We start from the raw sequence: 23033 nt of genomic DNA, 5'->3' as shown, positions 1-23033 counted from the left end.
TGGTTTCACTTTGATAAATATAAATTCCAGTGTGGTTGGAATCATGGTAAACAAGTTCCTTCTCATGTCACTTCCTGTTTTCCCTTTGCTTAGGACCTTGCTCTTTGTTTACAGAAGGTTCTGAAATATTCTGACTCTAAGGATGCATTCTATTTCCCTTTTGTGGTGGACCATCAACCAGAGACATTCTCCATCATCCCTCCTGGTCAGTAAGAGCTTAGGACTACATAAAAAATATCTTCTAAAAGAAAAAAATAAATAATTTACTTGAATGTTCAAATTAACAAATATGTAGTGATCCCTTACTGTGATCATTAAACAGCATATACAACATATGTTACTGTATCTTTTCCCTACAGAGGATAACATTAAATAAAAAGCATACTTATGGAATGTTTAATGTAGGGAAAAATACTGACACTATCAATCAAGGCAGTAAGTGTGACTTCCAGACAATAAGCACTATTTGAGTATAAATACTTGGGCATTTATTCGTGACTATCTGAGATAGGATTTCCTTAAGCAAGGAGAGATGAAGAAAGGATTCAAGTGCAAGTAAATTAGTTGGGAGGTAATCTCAAGAAACACTGCTGGAGGTGGAAAGTAAGTAGGAAAAGGGAAGTAGTGCCTCTGATAGCTAAAAGGGGCAGGACACCGGCTCTGCAATCATCTGGGCACACACAGATCTAGGACCAACAGGGGACGGATGGGCCTCCACCCTGACACCTGAGAGAAAAGCCCACTGAAATTCCGTGTCCACCATCGGCAGGGTGCCCACATTTCAAAGGCACACGACAACGTCCAAAGACAAAGACTTGAGGATCCCTCCCTCTGGACCATGAAACTCTGTAATACAACAGACATTCTCACAACTAGACCTGGGCACCTTTCCCACTGAAAGAAATCGTCTTCTCAGCACAACACAGGCGCAAGAGAAAACCTGGCCATTACTCCCAGAACCCAAGGCACTTGGGGTGCCCATCCTGAACACTGTCATCCAGGAGCGAGGCCATAGTCAATTTAGTGCACTTCTCGAAGTGTGATTTACAAAAAAAGAAATAAACACATGAAAACATACACATACACACTCACAAAAAGCCTGAGGCACTTACCCATTCTCCTGGTCAGGTATTCCTCCTAGCAGCGGAGAGGTGTCTTCAATTTGTCCCAGGAGACCATCACTGCCTGTTCCTCCAGGCTTCCTTCCCCTAAAGAACAGCCTCAGCCCGCTGCTCTCTCAGCCAGCGTAATCCCAGCACCCTGCGGAAGCTGGCCCCTTCACCCAAGCACTTCCATCAGGAAATGTTCTCTTCGAACACCATGAGGGACTGCCAGGCCGGGGCTAGGGCCTGGTGTCCGCGAGAGGGGAGGCATGTGACTGTGGGGCTTCCGAGGAAGACAAACAGGAATCCACAGGGTGTGCTAGGAGGCTTCAGGTGTGTGGGGGTGTGAGTGTGGGTCCTTATGGAGAAGCACTGAGAGGCTAGGCTGGGAAGCGAGGAAGATCTGGTAAGCTCAGAGAAGGGCTGCGTCAGGCCCCAAGCGCAGCTGCAGAGACCACTCTTCTCGAAGGAAGCCCGGTCTCGCGGGATCTCGGGAAATCTATGGGGGCCGGCAGGGAGTCCTGGGATGAGAAACACCTGGGTGCCCCGGGTGCCAGAGGCCCTTTGTACTAGACTCCTCTTTTAAGAGTCTGGCTCATAGCTCCCATCAGCCAAACCCGGATTCTCCTGGACCCCTTGACCCCGACTCGGAGTCACAGTACAGCAGCAGCTCCCCAGGGGCCTGACCAGGTGCAAGCGAAATGCCTGCGCGCAAACCTTCAAGGACCCCGAACTGCTGAGGGCTGAACCATGGCGTGACCTGCGCATGCGTTGGCTGCACGTCTAGCGCCTCCCAGAGGCTTAAGGCCCTGGGGTGGCAACGCGAGCTGCTGGCCCGGAACCCCGGGGCCCCAATCTGACATCTGCCAAAGTGCAAGGATTCTACCACCCAAACACAACTTTTTGTTCTTTTTGTTCTGAAATTAGAAAATAATGTGTCAGGCCAGCAGAGGGCCTGAATGGGAGCCTGCCTAATAATACACAGTACTGTCCACGCCTGTCCGCAGCCTCCCCTCTTCCTGCCCACCTTCCTGTCTGCGCTGCAGACAACACTCTACCCTGTCCTCACATGTCCCGGTGAAGAGGACGTCCATTATGGCTTCAGTAGTTCTTCTAGTTCATCTTTGGCTATTGCGTGAACAGAGCTTATGTTCCTCCAAAAGCAGAGCCTGACATAAAGGTCCCTAAACAGGAGTGAAGAAATAAGGTGAGTGAAACCGGGAAGAAGGACACACACATATAAGGGGCATTCTTGAGGTCACCGCTATGGACAATGGAGGCTTGATTTTGACCCTCAGAGTAGGTGCTTAGTAAACATGTGTTTAGTGAATGAATGGGTCCACAGAATTGGCGGTGGGGATAGAAGTTCTTTGAGCTTCCTAATCCAGCCCTTTAAGATCAGATGTCACATGATGACAAGTGAAGGGAACAGAAGGAAATGGGAACCAAACAGAATGCATATCAGAGTGTCTTTATGGAAAGGGAAATATAAGTGTGAGTGGCTTTTGGTGAGCAAGGTTTCTGTCCTTTGAGACAGATGTTAGCAGGTTCCAGCTTACAGGGATTTATGTCAGTGCATGTCGAGATGATGAAAAGTAGCAGCTACCACAGCTGTTGTTTGTTGAACCTCCTGCTTAAAAAAGGATCTCCCTTAGGATGTTTCTCAAACATCTTAAATTTTTATCCAAAATCAAACTCCTAACTTCTACCCCACACTTCATATACTCTTCCCTAAGTCTTTCCCATCTTAGTGAAAGAAGACTTCCTTGATTTCCCTCTCACACACACATCAGTGAATCCTACCCTCTGTTCCCTCAGACTAGAGCTGAAGTCAAACCACTACTCCCCACTGAGACCCTCAGGTCTCCATTTCAAGACACTATCGTCACTAGCCTAGATTTTTGCAATAGCTTTCTGCTATTCTCATCAAAATAATTCTATCCCACCAAGGTCAGTTTCCTGGAAGACTTCTCTGATCTGATGCTTTGTGATAATATCAAAGATCCCGATTCCACCTGGCTGCTTTCAAAAGCACAAACTCACTTTATAGTGTCACTTGGGCCCTCCTTCACTTTTCTTCCAGCTCTGTTCCTGGCTTTTTGGCTTCCACTCTGCTCTGAGTTTCACCTCCTAATTCTAGATTTGCACATGCCTTCTGGATGTGTTGACAGATGCTGCTTTCCTAAGGTGGATCTCTGCCATTTTGGAATATTAAATTTAGCTCATGCTGATTTTCCTGGACCACTATTCCTTAAATCCCTGAGAGTAAACTAGTCCGTATTTTCTTCTGCTCTCTGTATATAAACCAGATGCCTTCTAGATTAGCAAACATCCAGGCACATTCTAATTCTGTAGGAAAAGAAGCATATGAACAGGAATGAGGACCACAATAAAAGTTTCCTTGACACAAAGAGGATCAAGCAACTTTGATAATACCATTCTCAACTTTAAACAGCAATTCTGTTATGTCAGGACCCAAGTGTTTGGACATTTAATGCCCAGAAGACCTCTCCAGCCACCAGAACTTACTAGAATTACCAATGTTTTTGAAAGAAATCTGTAAAAGAGACTATCGGCAACAAAATTAGGAAATTAAGTACCAAAAATCAGAAAATCTTTTTTTTAAAAGATTTTATTTATTTATTTGACAGATATAGAGACAGCCAGCGAGAGAGGGAACACAAGCAGGGGGAGTGGGAGAGGAAGAAGCAGGCTCGTAGCAGAGGAGCCTGATGTGGGGGCTCGATCCCAGAACGCCGGGATCACGCCCTGAGCCGAAGGCAGATGCTTAATGACTGCGCCACCCAGGCGCCCCCAAAAATCAGAAAATCTTATACCTGTTACATATTCACGTTCTGAGGGAACTGCCATTGCAACATTGCATCATCTCAGTCGGAAGCACCTAAATTTCCTGACATGAGATACTGGCTCTAAAAGCTAGCAACAGAGCATGAACTTCTACTTTTTAAAATTTTTGCATACAGGTAACCCAAAATTAAGAAAGGAAGAACTAGGCATCTGATGGTACCCTCGTCCAGTGTATCATGGACAGCTGTATTCCAGTGTATCATGGACAGCTGTATTCTAAACTTTTCAATGACCAGGGTTCTTTGTAACGATAAAAGAAATTACAAAGCCTTGCATATTCAAAACCATTTCTCCACTTTTTATACTCCAAATGTGTATAAATGGATACAAAATTCCTGAGTCGATCTTCTTTTCTTTAAAGACTTTGTAGGCTTTATCCTCCTGACTTATACTGTATTTCCCGTGACGTAACTCTTTACTCATTATTATGTTTGAAAGGCTTATCCATTCTGCTGTAAGTAGCTGTAATTCATTCATTTTCATGTTCTACAGTATTCCAATCAATCAATAGTCAAAGTTGATTTATCTGTTCTACCATTAATGGACATTTGGGATGTTTTTGTCTGGTGCCCAACACAACATGAACAATGCTACTGTAAACATTCATATTGTCTTCTGGGGTAAACGTGCAAAAGTTTCCCTAGCAGCTGTGCCTAGCAGTAGAATGTCTACGTAGTGTGCCGATTTTGGACTACTTAGATGATGCCAAACCATTTTGCAAAGTGGGTATATAAACATTCCAACTCCTGCCAGTACTGTAGAAGAGTTCCCACTGCCCCAGTTGTTTTTACCACACCTCATATTATCTGATATACGTGTGTATGTTATACACAATCTAGTCATAACTCATGATTTTCATTAGTACTTCCCTGGCTAATCATGAGGCTTCTGTCTGGATTTCCTCTTTTGTGAAGTGCTTAATCAAGTCTTGTGTCCACTCTTTAAATCATTTGTCTTCTTTTTATTGATTTCTCAGTGTCCGTAGTATATTCTGGGTATGTTATTTATATTGTATATACAACTTCCCCCACATACTGGCTAGTCTTTTGTTCTCTTTATCTTTTGGTCATTTTGATATAAGCATACGATATGTTCTATGATGAGTACGGACTGGCTGTCCACCTCTCTATCCTTCTTCCTGGGAGCAGACCTGAACTACAATTTCCCAGACTCCCTGGCCATTAGGTGAGTCATGTGACTAAGTTCTGTCCAGTGTGATGTAAATGGAAGTGATGTGTGCTTTCCTCCGGCTTGACCCATAGAAACCTGCTACATGGACTTTACTGTGCTCTTTTTTTTTCTTTCTGATGGCCACAGCAACATATCCTTGGAAAGCTACTTGATGAAGAAAGTACAATTCTCAGTTTATTCCATAGGTAAGTGTGTAATGGAAAGCTCTCTTGCTTATCCAAACACCGTCCCTTTATTGTTTCAAGAAAAGAAATAAACTTATCTCTTAGCAGCTAAAATTTACATAGTTGTTACAAAAAATCCTAATTAATTAGTGTAATTTTACCTCATTTAAAAAAAACCCTTCCTTAACTAGTAGTAGTAAAGATATTCTGCATTTATCATCTCAAAACATTAATGACTTGCCTTTCATATTTGGATGTTCAGTCCACTCAACTGGAATTTATTATTGTGAATGGTGCAAAGTTGGAATATTTTTCTTTCTTTTTGCCAATATGGATATCCAGTTGTCCTAGCACAATTTATTGAAAAATCTATCATTTCATCCCCGGTATGTACATTTCAAATATCCATATAAGTGTATGTCTCTTGAAGGATTCTCTATTCTTGGTCTATTTGGTTATGCCAGGTATATGTCTATTCCTGCACCAAATCACACTGCTTTAATTTCCATTACTTTGAGCCTTGATACCGTTTTCCCCCTCAAGAGTATATTATATATTCTTGGCTTTTTGCCTTTCTGAATAAATTTTAGAATCATCCTATAAAATTCTACAATTTTAAATTTGACTACAATGATTTTTTAAGACTTTTTTTTACACCAGTTTTGGGTTCATAGCAAAATTAAGAGGAAGGTACAGAGATTTCCTATATCTCCCCAGCCTCCCCACCCGACACACATACACACAGAAGCTGCCTACTCTAATTGACAAAAACTGAGTTAGGAATTAATATAGAGACTGCTAGCCTTCATGTAATTCATAATTCTCAAACTTTAATGGGCATCAAAATCACTTTGGGGGCTTGTTGAAAGGTGATTACTGGGCCTCCACCCAGCATTCCTGATTCAGTAGATCCGTGGTTGGAATTTGCATTTCTAACAAGTCCCAGGTGAGGCTGATGTTGCTTTTCTGGAGACCACATTTTGAAAACCACTGGGGTCAAATGCCAACTGAATAGGGATCCCAATCAAATTGAATCAAAGGGAGCATTCACTGCCAGGATAGACAAGAGTGGTGTTTTGCTGCTCAGGGCTTGGTTTTCATCCTCACCTGTTAGGACCAGTTCCTGACGCAGAAACAAGTGCTTGGTGAGCAGGAAAGAGATATATTTTACACTCTTCTGTTTCCTGGAAGTAGGAAAAGTTTGGCAGAATAATGCCATGCTGGCTTGACCAAAGAATGTGCAGAGAGAAAAAAAAATCCAGGCACACAGGTCAGCAAGAAACCAATCATAGGACAGGTTCAGTTTTTAATCTGAGAGCAATAATGTGGATCCAGAGAAAAATTCCAACATAACAATTTGAGTCCAACAAGGTACTAAGAGATAAGAGAAAAGGATTGACATGACAAGGGATTTTTCTCACCTGGGGTGCTATTAGCAGGCTGTCCACCCACCTGGCAAGAGAAGTTCCTTAACAGTTCTAATTGAACATACCAAAGAAAGCTTCATGGAGAATATTGGGCTCCAGATAGCTCTTGAAGAATCGGGAGGATTTTCCTGGTCAGAGAGTTCTGGGTGGGACAGAATAGGAATTACGGCTGCCAAACAATTCATGTGCAAAAAGATCAAAGGAAACTTTGGCTGGGAAATATTTGGGGACTTCATAGGAGATAAGGCAAGAGGATAGGCTACACTGGTATTTTGGATAGACTTGAATGCTATGAGTCTAAGGAGTTTTGAAATTGTCCTACTTTTTGGTAGCACTAAAAGTTTTTGAATAATGAGTAAAACAACCAAAGGGTAAAATTTGAAAACTACTCTGATAGAATTGTGCGTGCTATTAAGGAAAAAGCCTGTTAGGAGTCTACTGAAATAGCCTAGGTGTCATACATAAGAAGGACTTGAACTCAATTTCATTTATTTCATCATTTATCAATGGAATAAACATTGACAATGGACATGGGGCACCTGTTGGGTAGTGATGCCAGTGAATAGAATCTCAGAAGAAACAGGCAAAACACTATGTCTTAGACACCGAGTTGCATGCAAAAGAAACGTTTTGGGAGTAACAGTTTTGTGGGATCTTTACTTGTTTTTTTTTTTTTTCTGGCAAGGTTAATATTAACCAAGGAGGTCTGATTTATTCCAGAAGGTGCTTTTAAGAACGCTTTAGTAGAGGGGCACCTGGGTGGCTCAGTCGTTAAGCATCTGCCTTCGTCTCAGGGCGTGATCCCAGCATTCTGGGATCGAGCCCCACATCAGGCTCCTCTGCTGAGAGCCTGCTTCTTCCTCTCCCACTCCCCCTGCTGTGTTCCCTCTCTCAATGGCTGTCTCTCTCTCTGTCAAATAAATAAATAAAATCTTTAAAAAAAACACTTTAGTAGAGTTTTGCTTCCTATCTATCTCCTCCAGTAGCTCTCTGGAATCCCTGATGGTGGTGATGCAGAATACTTCCTGGAAATATCATGGGCGGGATATTTATGTATTTATATTTATGTTTATATGTTTTCCCCTGAGTTGACTGACAAAGTCCCATGTGGAGCAGACAACAGAAGAGCTATAAAATGTAAGGTTTCCTACTAAAACGACACATGGTATTTTTATTTGTGAGTGGCATAGAAGTTCCTAGGTACATTAAGAGAATTAGAACCAGCAACTCTGTTTCAGTGGTTAAGTTACAGTATGTTGACAGGACAAATGCAAACTGAGGGGCTGCCAGATGGGAGCATTCTGAGCTTCAGTTAACAGTCTCGGGCCAAACAATGAACTGATACCCATGTCCTGGGTTCTTAACAAGGTCCCCCATTGTATACTGGCTCTATTACTCCCAGGTTTGGGCCAATCAGATGGTAGATTGCAGCACTGGCCAAAAGGCAGGCATATGGATGGCGTAGCCTTGAGTTAGCCAACCTGAACTCCAGAACATTTTAATAAACTGAGTTACCCAAAGGCTTGGGCAGGGAATGAACCACTTAACAGGAGATTAAATGGGTTCTTCTTACCTCCTGGTTTCCTGAAAAAGCCAAACCTAATCAAATTCCAGTGGCACAAACAGGGCCACATGGATAATTTGGGGGTAAAGAATGCTTTTATATTAAAGGCAGTGTTTGACTGTAGCATTCTATTACCTACAAGCCAACATGGTTTCAATTTAAGCTTCTGTTAATCCTGACCATTTCTTTCAAGTGTTTCTTATTTAAAATAGAAATTCCACATCGAACATTTTAATAACATTAACTGTCAAAGGCAGCTGTGATCGGTTTTCCTTTCAATCTTCTGCCAGATGTAGACATTTGTGATCATTGATGCCCTTTGTTTTCCTCCCTTTCCCTTATTAAAATCATTAGTAAAATACAAGTCCAAGGGAAATCGCCTTTCACTGAGACTCTGCTATGAAGGAGTGAGGAAACAATGCACAGAGAAGCCATCCATGGAGATGGATGCCAAGAGGATTGCATTATTGCGCTAGTAACTTAATGAGTTACTACTTTATGGTTCCTTTCATTTTCAGAGCAGATGTTTTTGCCACACAGGCCACAAAAGACAGGACAAGAAAAGTGAATGTCAGCTTACTCCCTCAAAAAAAAGCTATACGCTTAAATGTATGCTTAAAGGGTATTAAAAGATGTGAACTTCAAAGTGTCTCCAAAGAAAAGCCAATAACCAGGTGGGCCATGTTAGAAGAACACTGAAGAAACCGTATTTGATGAGAAATGAACATGCCTCCCAAAAGAAATCTTAAGATCATCTTATTATAAAGAGAAAACCAGATATTTTCCAAACAGCATGCTAGGAGGTACAACTGCTTGCAAAATTCCTATTTGTGATGGACACTTAGTGCAAATGAAACTGATGAAGACAAGTCTGGAGATAGCTAGTATGCAGGAACCTCCAGTCTCTCTTCACTTGTAAGCATGGGAGGATTAATCTGGCTAAAGAACAATTGTTCCAGTTTAGGACACTGGCTCTAATATCAGCATCACACAAGGTACACTGATCTACACTTGTGATCTCATCATTGACACTTCCCTCTACACTTCTGGAAGTTCATCTCTATACCATCACCTAACATGACCTTGCCATTCCTACCTCATTGACCCAGACTTCATAACCCTCTCAAATGCATGCTCCCCTTCCCTCTGTCTCACCCAACTCTAAGCAACCTTCCAGGCCTGCCTGGTTCAAATTCCACTACTTCTGTGAATATCTCAACAATCACTGGGCTCATAGGTCGAATTATTGACTGAACTCTTCACAGAGCATGGAAAGTACAGCTTCGGGATATTATCTATTTTTTCTTAGACATATTTTGAAATATTGTTATGACTTTCATATTGGTCTCAAGTGGAGACATTGAAATCAAATATATCATGTGGACACTGTATATCTACATGGAGGCATGGTTTCCAAACTAGTAAATGACTTACCAACTGATTGGCAGTGTAACATTATTCTCTGATCTTCTGTAGCCAAGACTAGTTATCTATGGATCCAAGATACAAATATCATTGTTCCAACTAATACCAGTGGTAAAACAGATTGGTTACAAGAAAAAAAAATGCCACCAACAAACTAGAATGTTGGATCAAATCTAAGAGGATGAAATACCATCTGAACAACGATTAATGGATAAATGATTAAACAATGTTTAATCCTGCAGCTAGGCCAAAAAAGCAAATGTAAGTTACGTGTGTTAATAGTAGCATGGGTGAAAAAGACTTAGAGATCACAGATGACTGTAAACTCATTATAAGTCAAGAAATGGTGTGACTGCCAAAGTCTTTGAATCATGGGTTGCATTAAAAAGAGTATGTCCAAAACAGAGGAGATTGTCACATCCTCTTGGGCCCTACCCCATTCCATCCTGTTCATATGTTGAGTATACAGTTTGGTTCTTTAAAAAGAAACAGAAGCATGTCCATAGTCAGTCACCGTAAGAGTAATGAAGAACAGTAAGGGGAGCTTTGAGATTTTTGTCAAATGAAAAGAGACCATGGGACAAAGCTCTCTTCTAACACTTAAAGCACATGGGAGTGAAAGATTAAACTTGTTTCAACTGGCTTCATAGGAAAGAATAATAAATAATTGCAGAAGACATGATAAGACAGACCTACGTTCAAAATAAAAACTTCTGTAATATTAAAATCCCCCCAAACTACATGAAGCAACCCACTGCAGGCAGTCAAGACAAACGCATCTAGTCATAAGGTGGGGGGGGGGGATATGATAGAGGGCATGCAGATGGAAGAGCTCATTCAACCTTGAAATTCTCCTTTGTGAGTAATGGTGAGAGAAAACTAAATAAGAAATTGCTATGTTCCGAATCTGTCTCCCCCCACCAAAAAAATTCATATGTTGAAATTCCAATCCCCAAAGGTCATGGTATTATGATGTGGGGCCTTTGGGAGATGCTTAAGCCAGGAGGGTAGAGCCCTTGTGAATAGAATTAGTGCCTTATAAAGAAGGCTCCAAAGAGATCTCTAGCCCCTTCTGCCACGTTAGGACACAGGTGAAAGGCAACAGCTACGAACCAAGCAGAGAGCCCTCACCAAAACATGACCATGCTGGTGCCTCACTCTTGGACTTCTCAACCTCCAGAACTGTGAGCAATAAATTTCTGTTGTTTATAAGCCACCCAGTCTGTGGTTATTTGTTTTAGCAGCCCAAATGAATTAAGACAAAAATGAAGTTCATTTCTTCCGACCCAACTTTTCACAGAAGCCAAGCTTCTGGGTTCCCACATTCATCAAATCACATACTTCATACCTAGAATGCGCCTCACCCCAGAACAGAGTAGTTGTTCAACAAGAATGATGTTTACCCTAAAAATGGTGTTCATAGCAACATTGTTACCATGAATTTTAAACAATTCTCTCCCCAAACAAACATTTGTTTTAGCAAGACAGACCTATCTCAAAAATTTCTCCACAATTGCTAATAAGAAATTTACCGTGAGTGCCCTACACAGGGGCTCTACCAGTGACCCAAAATTTCAGTTGTAGTTGTAGTAAAGAAACATCGCTGTCAGTCCACCTTGATTAAGGCCATACATGCCTACAAGCTACAGGCATTAAAGTTCATATCAACACTGCAAGGGAGGTACTATTGTTACCATCTTATGCAGGAGGGAAACTGAGACACAGAAGTCATACAGTTAGTAAATTCTGAAACTGGGATCTGAGTCCAGATCATTGATGTGAGACTGGCATAGTAGCCACATTGTCAAATCCTCCCTGGGAGCCACTTCCAGAGTAAGACACTAAAGGTTAATGTAAAATATTCCTCACAATAGAGTATAATCTCAGCCCTTGTCTATGCAGCTGTTGATTATTTTCGCTTTGTCACAAACAGCAATTCATGTCCTTTGTCTATCATATATGTGTCATTCCCCACAAAGTTATGTCTATCTAAATATCTGTACTCTGAGGAATTTTTATCCAGATGTGGGAGTTGTTGGAAAATTAGTGACTATTCTGAATTTTAAAAAATATCCCTAGAGAGATTAAGGGCTTATAGAGATATATTAAAATAAAGGACATACTGGAAAGGCAGAAAAGTGAAGACCATGGCACAGGTCAGCAGTAACATTCCTAAAAACTCTAATTCTTGGGGCCACATGAACAGATTAGTGAATTTATGGAGATAGACCTAGTGTTGGGCACAAAAGAAAGCATCTCTGGGCATTAATAAAAGTAGAAAATCATCCTAGAAAGGAAGTTGAAGAAAGCATCTGTTCAATGCATACCCAATGAACTAAAATACTTTGCCTTTTAATCAAACCTGTAATGTGTGGCCTCCTGCTTAATTTCCCTATTCCCATATCCTCCTTCACTCTTCACTAGTTGGGCTGATTTTTATACCACAAGCTTCAGTTCTCAGATGAACCCAAAGTTGGGAGGCAGCAAGTAAATTCAGTATTTCCTTCCAGTGGAGCTCAGAATCAAGTTACCCACCATGCAGGGTGATTCAGAACACATTATCCTAGTGATGTGTCACTTTAATCTGCTCCCCCTACCAGGACACTCAGAGCAATATTGTTCTGATGATAAGTTAGCACGTCCTATTTTCCAGAATCCATTGGAAAGATTCATCCCCTTTTTTGAGCTCATGTGCTAGGAACTCACACAGCTCTTTTGTGTCTTACCTCACTAGTGTCTCACCAAGGCTCCTAAGTATTGCTCAACCTTGACCTTTTTATTTCTGTGATCCTGTCCCCTTCAGGAGTATCTACTATGTTATAGACCTGTTGGAATCCATTTATCCATCGGAAGCCACTGAGCTGTACCAGTACCAGACCTTAGACATAACGGGTGATAGATGGCACTCGTATTGCACTCAGAACCCTGTTACCCCAGTACTGTGAGTACTGGCTGCTAGTGATTCACCGATGGTCCTTTCTCCAATGAACTTCCCTTAGCCAAATAAGAAATCTCCCTAGGGATGCCTGGGAGGTTATGAACCCCCACTCCCAGAAATAGCCTATAGTCAATGATGGACTAATGTAGTGATACAAATGCCCAATTCCCCTTGCTCCAAAGCAGGAAAACTGTGAGGAGCCATTCATGTTCTAGAGCTCTCCGTAGGCTTAGGCTGACAGGAGACTTTAACTGAACTCACAGTTTTCTTTGGCTCCTTCTCTTACCCTGCCTACTCTCTTTACTTCTTTATAGATTTCTCCTCTGACCTCCCCCTCAATAAATCACTTATAGGAGAATCCCCATCTCAAGTTCTAGAGAACCTGATCCAAAATGCAAAGCTTTGGCTGTCTGGACTCCTTCCTTTCTGCCAGGGTCATTCTTCCACATCTTTCTTGTCTTTAAAAACCCCATTCCTGTCCACTCTACCCAATGCAGCCACATCGACATCACAGCCCCAAGCCTCTTGCACAAGTAACAATGGAGGACAATGCCAAACACCCTCCTTCTGCAGAATACTGAGTGTTATTAACGATACTTAAATTGTTTATCATAGATGTGAGCAATAACAATGAAAATTAATAGCCTGACTTCAGAGGGAAAATCTAATATTATAAAGTGAGAAGAAATGTGTTCTCATAAGGTGACACAATATTTCAATCATTGCCCCTGAGATCCAGAGGTTTTGGGATCGAGCCCCGCATGCTTCTCCTTCTCCTTCTGACTGCGGTTCCCCTTGCTTGTGCTCTCTCTCTCTGTCAAATAAATGAATAAAATCTTTAAAAATAAATAAATAAATAAATAAACAAACAAATATTCAATTTTCTTAAATTGAAAGAACAATTACCCTTTGAAATAACCTAAAACCAAAGCCCTATGATCCTTCTATACCAGGACACTTAGAATTAAAAAGACGGAATAAAGATAAAGTTAGCTTGTGGACATGTTGTATAGCCCAGTCTTTTAATGTCAAAGTGTGTGTGTGTGTGCGTGTGTGTGTGTAAATTTTAAAAGTACTAATACAAAGCCAGAGTAATTCATGTTACCATCCCTACAGGTTTTGCCTCTAAAATTTTCTTTTAAGACTAGATTTGATCTTTTGGCTTCAACAAAGAAGACTAAAAATCTATTGTAATTTCCCTCACACCTCAAAAAGGAAGACAGGAATAAGTACACCTGCAGGAACACATATACACACACACAGTCATGCTCAAAGCAAGAAATGTAGAAAATAAATGAAAGAAAACATATAGTTTTTAATTGGAGTAATTTGACTATCTGTTTACAGGGAAAAAAAAAGTAGATTTGCATATACTGATTTGAAATAAAGTCCAAAAGATAGAAAATATAAAAGGCAAATTGATGGAAAAAGGTAATATAAAAATATAATATGTGCTCAAAAAAATACCGCTGTGTGCATATTTTTCTAAAAACGTTAAGGGATTTATGAAATACAAATGTAAAAAGGGATATATACTAAAATCTTAGTACTGGGTATCTGGGTTTGTGCAAGAATGGTGAAGGGAGGAGTAGAAATCTAGGAGAGAAGAGGTCTTTTTTAATTTATACACTTCTGAGTCATTTGAATTTGCCAAACAGGCATATGTCGTACAGTATTTAAAATAACACTGGGGGAGGGCACCTGAGTGGCTCACTTGGTTGAGCAACAACTCACGGTTTTTGCTCAGGTCATGATCTCACTGGTGGTGGGAGAGAGCCCCCCGTCAGGCTCCCCACTGAGCAGGTAGTCTGCCTAAAGTTTCCCTCCCTCTGCCCCTCCCTCTGGCTCTGTCAAATACATAAATAAATCTTTTTTTTTAAAAAAAAGAGTTATCCACATGAAAATTTGGGCAACACACTTTGGTGGGAAGATAGATCATTGAAACTGAAAGCAAAAGACTTAAAACATCAGTCTGTGCTCACCCCTTTGTTAGTTAAGCAGCGCTGGGTAGGTCCTTTACCTTCTTCAGACCAGTCTCCACATTTATGAGCATTTATACAATTCACACAGGATTGTGTCAGAAAGAAATGATAGCATGGTTATAGGACTTGAAAGCTGCAAAGTACACAGTCAATGTGAAACACTATCATCTTTACTGAATTTGGGTATACCTTTTTCCATGCCACAGAAACAAAGTATTTTTTTCTGTGCAGTAGGAGACACAGAACTCACAATTAATAACTAAGGCAAGATAGAATTACAAGTTTCTACAAAAGATACAAAGAGGGGCAACTGGCTGGCCCAGTCAGTAGAGCATGCAACTCTTGATCTCGGGCTCCTGAGTTCAAGCTCCATGTTGGGCATGGAGCCTACTTTAAAAAAAAAAAAAAAAAAAAAAAAAAAAAAAAAAATCCCCCCAAACCAGAAAAGNCTCAAGTTGGTCCGTTAGCAGAGACCTTGGCTTTTCTGAGGTGACCATATCTACATAATTTGCAGTGGACAGTGGGAATGTGCTAGGCCCTCTCAAATGGAGCTCACGAGCTTTGAGCGTAGGTTCCCACAGCGGCCTTTAAGCGCATCGGCTGCACACTAGCAGATCTGAAATCTGTTTTAAGCATTTCTGAATCCCTACTGTACTCCACCGAGCCTACCCATGATAGGCACTTAGTAAGTACTTGTTGAAAGAACAAAGACTAGAATCCAATAGAGAAGAGAGACTAGAAAAGAGAGCATTAGATGCACAATACAGTGCCTGGGAACATTTTGCAAGTGGATAAAAATGTTGGTATTTGATAAAATGTCTTTGCTTAAAGTTCTAATTAATTGTTTCAAAATTCTCATTTATTTCTTCTCCCGCCTCTCTTGTTTTCAACCTATAGTTTTCTGTGAATTCCAAAGTCATCCAGAACGCCAGAATGCAAAGTAGAACCAGCATTGATAAAGTACTTGCTGCATCTGTTTTATCACGGACTAGGAAATGGCAAAGGATAGATACTATAAACCCTACAAGCTCCATTATCAACCTTATTTCCCAAATATTTACTTAATTTTTATTAATTTATCACAGGAAAAAAAAGTTCAAGTTAAGAAAAAGTTCAAGTTAAGTATACTGCATAAACCTGCAACTGTAATTCAAGAAGAAAGGATGAATAATAGAATATTCTTATCCCTAATGTGAATAAAGGAAGGAAATAGGGTGAATATTTAATTAAAGCCATCACCAGACTACCATGCACCAAACCTCGGGTGGCTGCTAAACAGAGCTATCATTTACTCTTATAACTGCCCTGTTAGCCATTTTTAATGCCCATTTTACACATGAGAAGAAGAGAAGTTCACTAACTTGCCCAAAGGAAAATATTTGGACCCAAGCTGTGTGGACTTCCATGTCTATCATTCTCTTTTTAAGCTGGCTTTCATTCTCCAGTTGTCTATATAACACCATCACTGCATGTAATTCCCCTGGAGGTAGGTATTTACCTTATGCAAAGGTACGGATACCCATGTCTCCAGGTCCTAAAATTACAGTTGCAATTCACATATACAAGGCTTTTAACATTCTCTATTCCTCTATAACTAAATTCTACTCACTCGTGAGCCCTCATTACCAGTTGTAAGTGGTTCAAAATTCATGTCTACATGGAACCTCTTAAAGTGACCTTATTTGGAAATACAATATTTGCAGATGTAGTCAAATTAACACGAAATCAAGATCAGGATCCTTGGATCTTGCTGTTGTTATTCTGTTCTGTTTAGTGATCTGATTCTAAATGGTATCTCTGACTAAGTTACCTAATGTAAGGAAGTGGCAAAAAAGAAACCAGGATTTTAAAAGGACTAAAATAATCATATAAAGTTGCCTTTTAAAAAGTGCATATGTATAAATGAAAGTAGTTCTAGAAACAAATTACCTTGAAGGTACATCCCTTCAGAGAACTCCTTACATGAAGCAACGGATGCAGACACAACCTTCTTGTTTCTCCTACCGCCTATACTCTTCCGTTGTGTGTGTTTTCATTATGTTTAATAAGTGCATGTTAAACACATCTAAAAATTCTCTCAAACTAATGCACTTTTCATATGCCAAATATAATTATGAAGGTATGGGCTCCCACAGAGAAGCCACCTGCCTCTTCTTTTGGAACTCATGAATAGGTAATACTGCCTTTCATATTGGAACTTATAGATATTTCCAATAAAGAAGACTCAGTTAAAAAAAAAGTTAATTTGAGTTCATACCGGATTAAGATGAATGAACCAGTTCAATGGCTGGTGTGCTTTAAGAAGAGAAAACAGAAATAAAAACACACAGGGAGAGCACCAGTTGACTATGGAGGCAGAGACTGGAGTGATGCATCTACCAGCCAAGGAATACCAAGGATTGCTGGTAACCACCAGAAGCTTGGAAAGTGCAAGGAAGGATGCTGCCTAGAGCCTTCATAGGGAGAGCCTGGCCCTGCTGACACCATGATTGCAGCCTTGCAGCCTCCAGAACTGTGAGAATAAAATTCTGGTGTCTTAAGCCACCCAGTCTGTGATACTTTATTATAGCAGCCCTAGGAAACTAGTCACGGTGGAAAATTGATTTTGCCACAGTAAGGAACCTTGGTAACTTCCAGTTTAAAAATTGGTCCTTTGGAGTAAATATCCACTCAGGCTTTGAGATTCCTGCCTCTCCATTCCCTCACTTTACCAGAGTGTGATCTAAGTTGCCTATTGGGTGTCTCATCTTCATATTTTTTCTGAACTCAGCTAAAGGCTCTCATTTCCTTGGCTTCTGAATTCAACCTCTGCACTGCTATGCCTATTCAATTTTCTTAGCCTGTGGAATATGAAGCCTTTGTCAAAGATGCAAGGACATTCCCTCATCCACCCCACTCTGATGGGACCAGGTAGGGAAGATCAAACCAGCCAGTGACAAGAATCAGAAAGCTGAAGAAAAATGTGTTCAATGCTCAGAGTACCATAGATATCCTCAAAGCAGGTGAGCAGCCCTTGCAAATCTTACCTCCGCATCCACAGCAGAGGAGAGAGCCAAAGGGAGCCCCTCCCATGCAAGCCCAAACTTTCAGCACCTTGCTGTGTACAGCAAAAACTCCACCTTTACTCAGTAGTTGAATCCATCCCTCAGTGAGTCAAGGGGAAGTGATGGGGTGTCTGTATCTGTCTCGAGATCAGCAATGACTACTCGTGGAAGGACCTCTAATGTCCCTTCCTCTTTATCACAGTGCATGTACATGTGCATGCACACACATTCACATTCACACATACTCAACATCACAAGATTTTTTTCCAGGTCTCAACTACCTCTACTATCATAGCAGCAAAATTCACGTTTTGTGTTAGTGTAGATAGAATAATAATACCTTGCATTGCCTTGACTTAAACTCATCAAGCCACATCTGGATGTTAGATCTTCAAATCTGCCTTCATTGTTTGGGTAGCCAAGTCTCCCATCATGGTTTGTAAAGGATTGAAATGCATTTTCCACCAGGTATGTCAAATGATCTCATATACACAGCCGGCAAAAGGAACGTTCAAAGACAAAACCAAGGAACAATTGTTCCCCTGGCTTTGAAACTTTAAACTCAACAAGATATTCCATTTAAAAAAATAGCCAAGATGATCCTTAATTACAATAAAATAAGTACCTGTATCCAATCTTAAAATAAATAGCAAGCAAACTAGAAGACAGCAAGGAAGGGAGGGGGTACAGGAGTGTGCAATGGAGGAAGGGAGGGAGAAAAGGTAGAATTACAACTCAACATTCCATTCTTTAGATAAACTGTATGAAACCTGTATTTGAGGAAAGCATATTTTTAACATGATCAAGCCTTCTTCCTAGATTTCCTATCCTGGGAACACTGATAGGATAAGACAATTATTTAGTTACAATACATTATTTCCTTCAAGATGCTTGTTCCTAGACACCACCAATAGCACTGTGAAACAGCTTTGGTATATTTGCCAGGTGGTGCAATTGAAATACTGTATTGCATATGCAATTTCTGATCTTTGCACTTACTCGTCAAAGCAAAAAACCAAACGAAATCTTTGAAATGACACTGCAAAGCCCATTTTTCAATCAGGGACTATCCCCAAATGGAAACAAGCTGGCTGTACCACTTAACTACAATTTCATTTCGGATTTATATCTAACCTGCCTTAAAGTTTGAAATCTTTCATGGCACAAGTTTGGAATGAGGGGAGAAGGAACTGATTGGTTCAATAAACAATAATAAGTATCTAATTCTCAAAGAAATTAGCTTCTTTTAAAATGACCAGTTTTTCTGTCAGATTTCATCTTCTTAAGTCTCCTAGGAGACAATTTGAGCTAAATAAGTCTCAAGACCACCCTTCATTATAGAAGTTCACCCATGTGTCCAAGGAGCAATGCAGTCACGGTGGAGACCCTTGCAAACCTTGAAAGGAAATGCAACTTTCCACTAAAGATCTGAAAACAAACCCCAGCTAATAATTTCAGGGTTAGAGACACCAGAGACTGCCCTTGATATCTCTTTTCTAGGGTGGGAGATGCCAATATCAACATTGCTGGGGTTTTGTTAAATTCATGAAGTCTTATGTGACTTAATCCTATTAGGGTGAGCCATTGCTCCCTCAGGCTTCTCGATGGGGCCAACCCTCAGGGAAGAGTGCCCCATTAGGACCTGTACACCTTATTGGCCCAGGAGGCAGACATCAGGTTTATATTTCCAACTAGATTAATGGACCCAGAGATCACCTTATAAGATTCATTATCTTTTGATTTTGTATGTGTGGGAGATGTGACACATGATTTAAAGAGAAAAAGAGCTACTGATATCTAAAGACAAAGTCTAGGATATGCTTCCTGAGAAATCTTCATCTTACTTACACAAGCTTTAAAGGAAATGAGAAAAATGCAAAAATGCAGTGAAAAGAATACAAACTTTGAGTTTAGATAGAAATGAATAAAATACCAATTCCAGCAGATTTTTCATTTACCAACAGGGGATTATAACACCTTAAGTGGATGATGGGAATGGTTATTATTTCATGTAATGCCTGATATGAAGATGGTCTTTAATAAATGATAACTATAAGTATTGTTACTATGGTTATTAACATGTAAATTTGAATATGTTTTCTTTATCTAACTTTTCCTTTTTAAAAAATAGGCTTTTTCCTGTTATAAAGTTATGGCAAAATAAGCTGTGAGTTACATATATTCAACAGTGAGTCTTCAGTCATATTTTATGTAGAAATGCATATAAATTGTTACTTTAAGAGGTTTCACACATGATTTCTATGATACGGATAGTTTAAGGATTCATTATATCTGTTCTACCATATCCCATTATTGTCCTTTATTACAACTCTGTGGAAACTTTCCTGTAGGGTGATTTGACATGATAATATCTGCCCTTCTCTTGGCCCCAACATATGATACACAAATTAAGTCATCTCCGCATTTTTCTCTTGAGGATGGGACAATTAAATAGTACTATCTCCCTTTATCCCAATTATGAACTTAAACTGGCAGAAGTTACTTAGAAGATGTTGTCACTCAAAATTGTGAATTGTGACTTGTGACTCATCCCAAAGATGTAGCCCTAACCCTCAGTAGCCATGAATGTGACCATATTTGGAGATAGGGTCTTTGGAGATGATCAAGTTAAGATGAGGTCATTAGAGTGAACTCTAATTTGATATGACTGGTGTCCTTATAAAAAGGAGAAATTTAGAAAAAGACGCAGAAATGTGCATACGGAGAATGCCATATGAAGATGGTTGCAGAGATCTTTGGCATCTGTTGGCAAAAAAAAAGAAAAGAAAAAGAAAAAGAGAAGAAATGCCAAAGATTGCCAGAAAACCACGAGAAGCTTAGAAAGAGGCATGAAACAGATTCTCTCTCAGCCTTCAGGAGGTGCCAACCCTGCCAGCACCTTCACCTTGGACTTCCAGCCTCCACAACTGGGAGACAATAAATTTCTGTTGCTTAAGCCACCCAGTCTATGGGACTTTGTACAGCAATGCTAGCAAACTAGCATAGAAGGTGACCACCTAATAAGGATCTTTAATACCTTCATGTTAAGTTTTCTTATATCATCCTTAAAATTTGAAAAAAAAATATAATCAAGAACTAGGCTAGCCCTGAAAATATATCCATAGGCCACAAGTATCTACAGTTTCCAGTTTGAGAAACAATGTAAAACAGAACTTAATAATATTAATACCACATGTTACATATGCACCTCCCCATCTCACTGGCAACATAAGCCAAAGGCAAAAGACTTGCATTAGAAGCTCTTTGGCATTACTCCAGATCCATATACAAAATATTCCAAAGGGCAAAGTTCAGAGAAAAAAAAATTCTAATGATGTGCTTTTTCAAAGTGGTCACAAGCATTATACTGCAGCCCTTCCCCATGGTCCGGCAAGACCACACACTGGTTGCCATTTACCAGTATAGCAATGAGTTACTGTACCATTGGATGCTAACTTTGGTTTTACGTCTTAAAGGAAAAAAATGTTTTAAAAAACCACCAAAAGATTTGAGAAGAAAATCTGATATCCATCAGTTTGTTTCCTGCATTTAGTAGAAACCTGTTTATTTGTTTAGTTCTGGGCAGGAGATATTACTTCCTTTTTTTTTTTTAATATTCCAAATGCTTCGGTCTGAAGCCTTCAGGCTCTATTGCATTCTGTTTAGCCTATATTTAGAACAAAGCAAACACATGTGATTCTTTACAGCTAAGCACTTCTGCCAGTGGGCCCTGGAAAATTGCTAACCCCAAAATAAAACAATACTGCTTTCTTTAAATACTTCTGCTTACACTTACACTGAGGAGATATTGACAGCAAGCGTCAGTTTGAGTGACTGAAAATAAACAGAAGTGAAGAAAACAGGGATTTTTGGTATTAAAGCCAGATTTATTTAGAGGAAATATATGACAAGTATCATTATTTTCTCAAATAGCAATCTCAGGATATCTCACCCATGAAGAAAAGTTATTATGTCATTTCCATGAACTCTAAAGCCTTATTAATTGTTCTCACTGATCTGATCATCCTTATATTGATTCTAAATTGAGGCCAACATAGAAAGGCAAGTAAGATAGCCTGGTTTCCCCAGAAAGACAACCTACAACAACAGGAAAAGACATCATAAGTTAAAGTGATCCTATCTCTGTGAAGGTCTAACTTTACCTTAGATAAGTAGCATTATCTCAAATATTGGACATTTCCATAATGGAGCAGCCAATGCAGAACAGCAGGAAATTCCACTGAGGGGCCTTCAGGTATCTCCTAAAACTCAGGACCTGCCAAAATCCAAAGTTAAGAACATGGGCAGGGAGTGAGATGTGCATTCTCACTTTGATGTCATTGATGTGTGAGCTTTGGAAACTCACAAGCTTTCTGCACCTCAGTTTCCCCAACTATAAAATGACTGCACTGGATCAAACACTCTAAAGTGCATTTTAGCATTACAATTTGGAAGGGAAATTAAATTATCCAACTCATGTTTGCCAGTGAAATTTGCTATGACACTCTATTGCGTTCACACTTCCCATTCTTTCAAAATTCAAGTTCAACTATCATTTTTATTTAATTAACACTTTGGATACATAAAATCATATAATTCATAATGATTTCCACAAGACATCAAATAAAACGAAAGCTTCCGCATAGCTTCATGAAGACAAAATTTCCTACACATTTAAATTCGGCTTTAAAACAGGAAAAAAAAAACTAGAAATGTATAAACTAAATGTTAATAATTGTTATGCTGGGTAGGGAGAGTGTGGCAATTTTTATCTTCTTCATTGTACGTATCTTAATGCTCTAAAACTATCACACTGAAGATGTATTACTTCTGTAATCAAGAAAAAATAAGTAGTATGTTTTAAAAGTCTGTTTTAAGAGTACCACAAATAAATCTTAAAAAAGCACAAATAAATAAACAAACAAAAAGCAGAATCACACCCATAAATACAGAGAAAAAACTGATGGTTGCCAGAGGGGATAAGATTGGCGGGGTGGGCAAAATGGGTGAAGGGGAGTGGGAGATACAGACGTCCAGTTATGGAATGAATAAGCCAAGGGAATAAGTGCCAGAGCATAAGGAATATAATCAATAATATTTTAATAGCATTGTATGATGACACATGGTAGCTACATTTGTGGTGAACATAGCATAATGTATAAACTTGTCAAATAACCGTGTTGTACACTTGGAACTAACGTAACATTATGTGTCAATTATACTCAAATAAAAAAATTATTGGAAAAAAATAGTGCCACAGATCACACCATCACTCAAATTCTCTCTTCTTAGAGCAGTTGGTATTTCGTATTTACTTTATCTATACT

This window comes from Ailuropoda melanoleuca, chromosome 13 (assembly GCF_002007445.2).
Source record: "Ailuropoda melanoleuca isolate Jingjing chromosome 13, ASM200744v2, whole genome shotgun sequence".
Lineage (NCBI taxonomy): Eukaryota > Metazoa > Chordata > Mammalia > Carnivora > Ursidae > Ailuropoda > Ailuropoda melanoleuca.
This window is presented reverse-complemented; position numbering follows the sequence as displayed.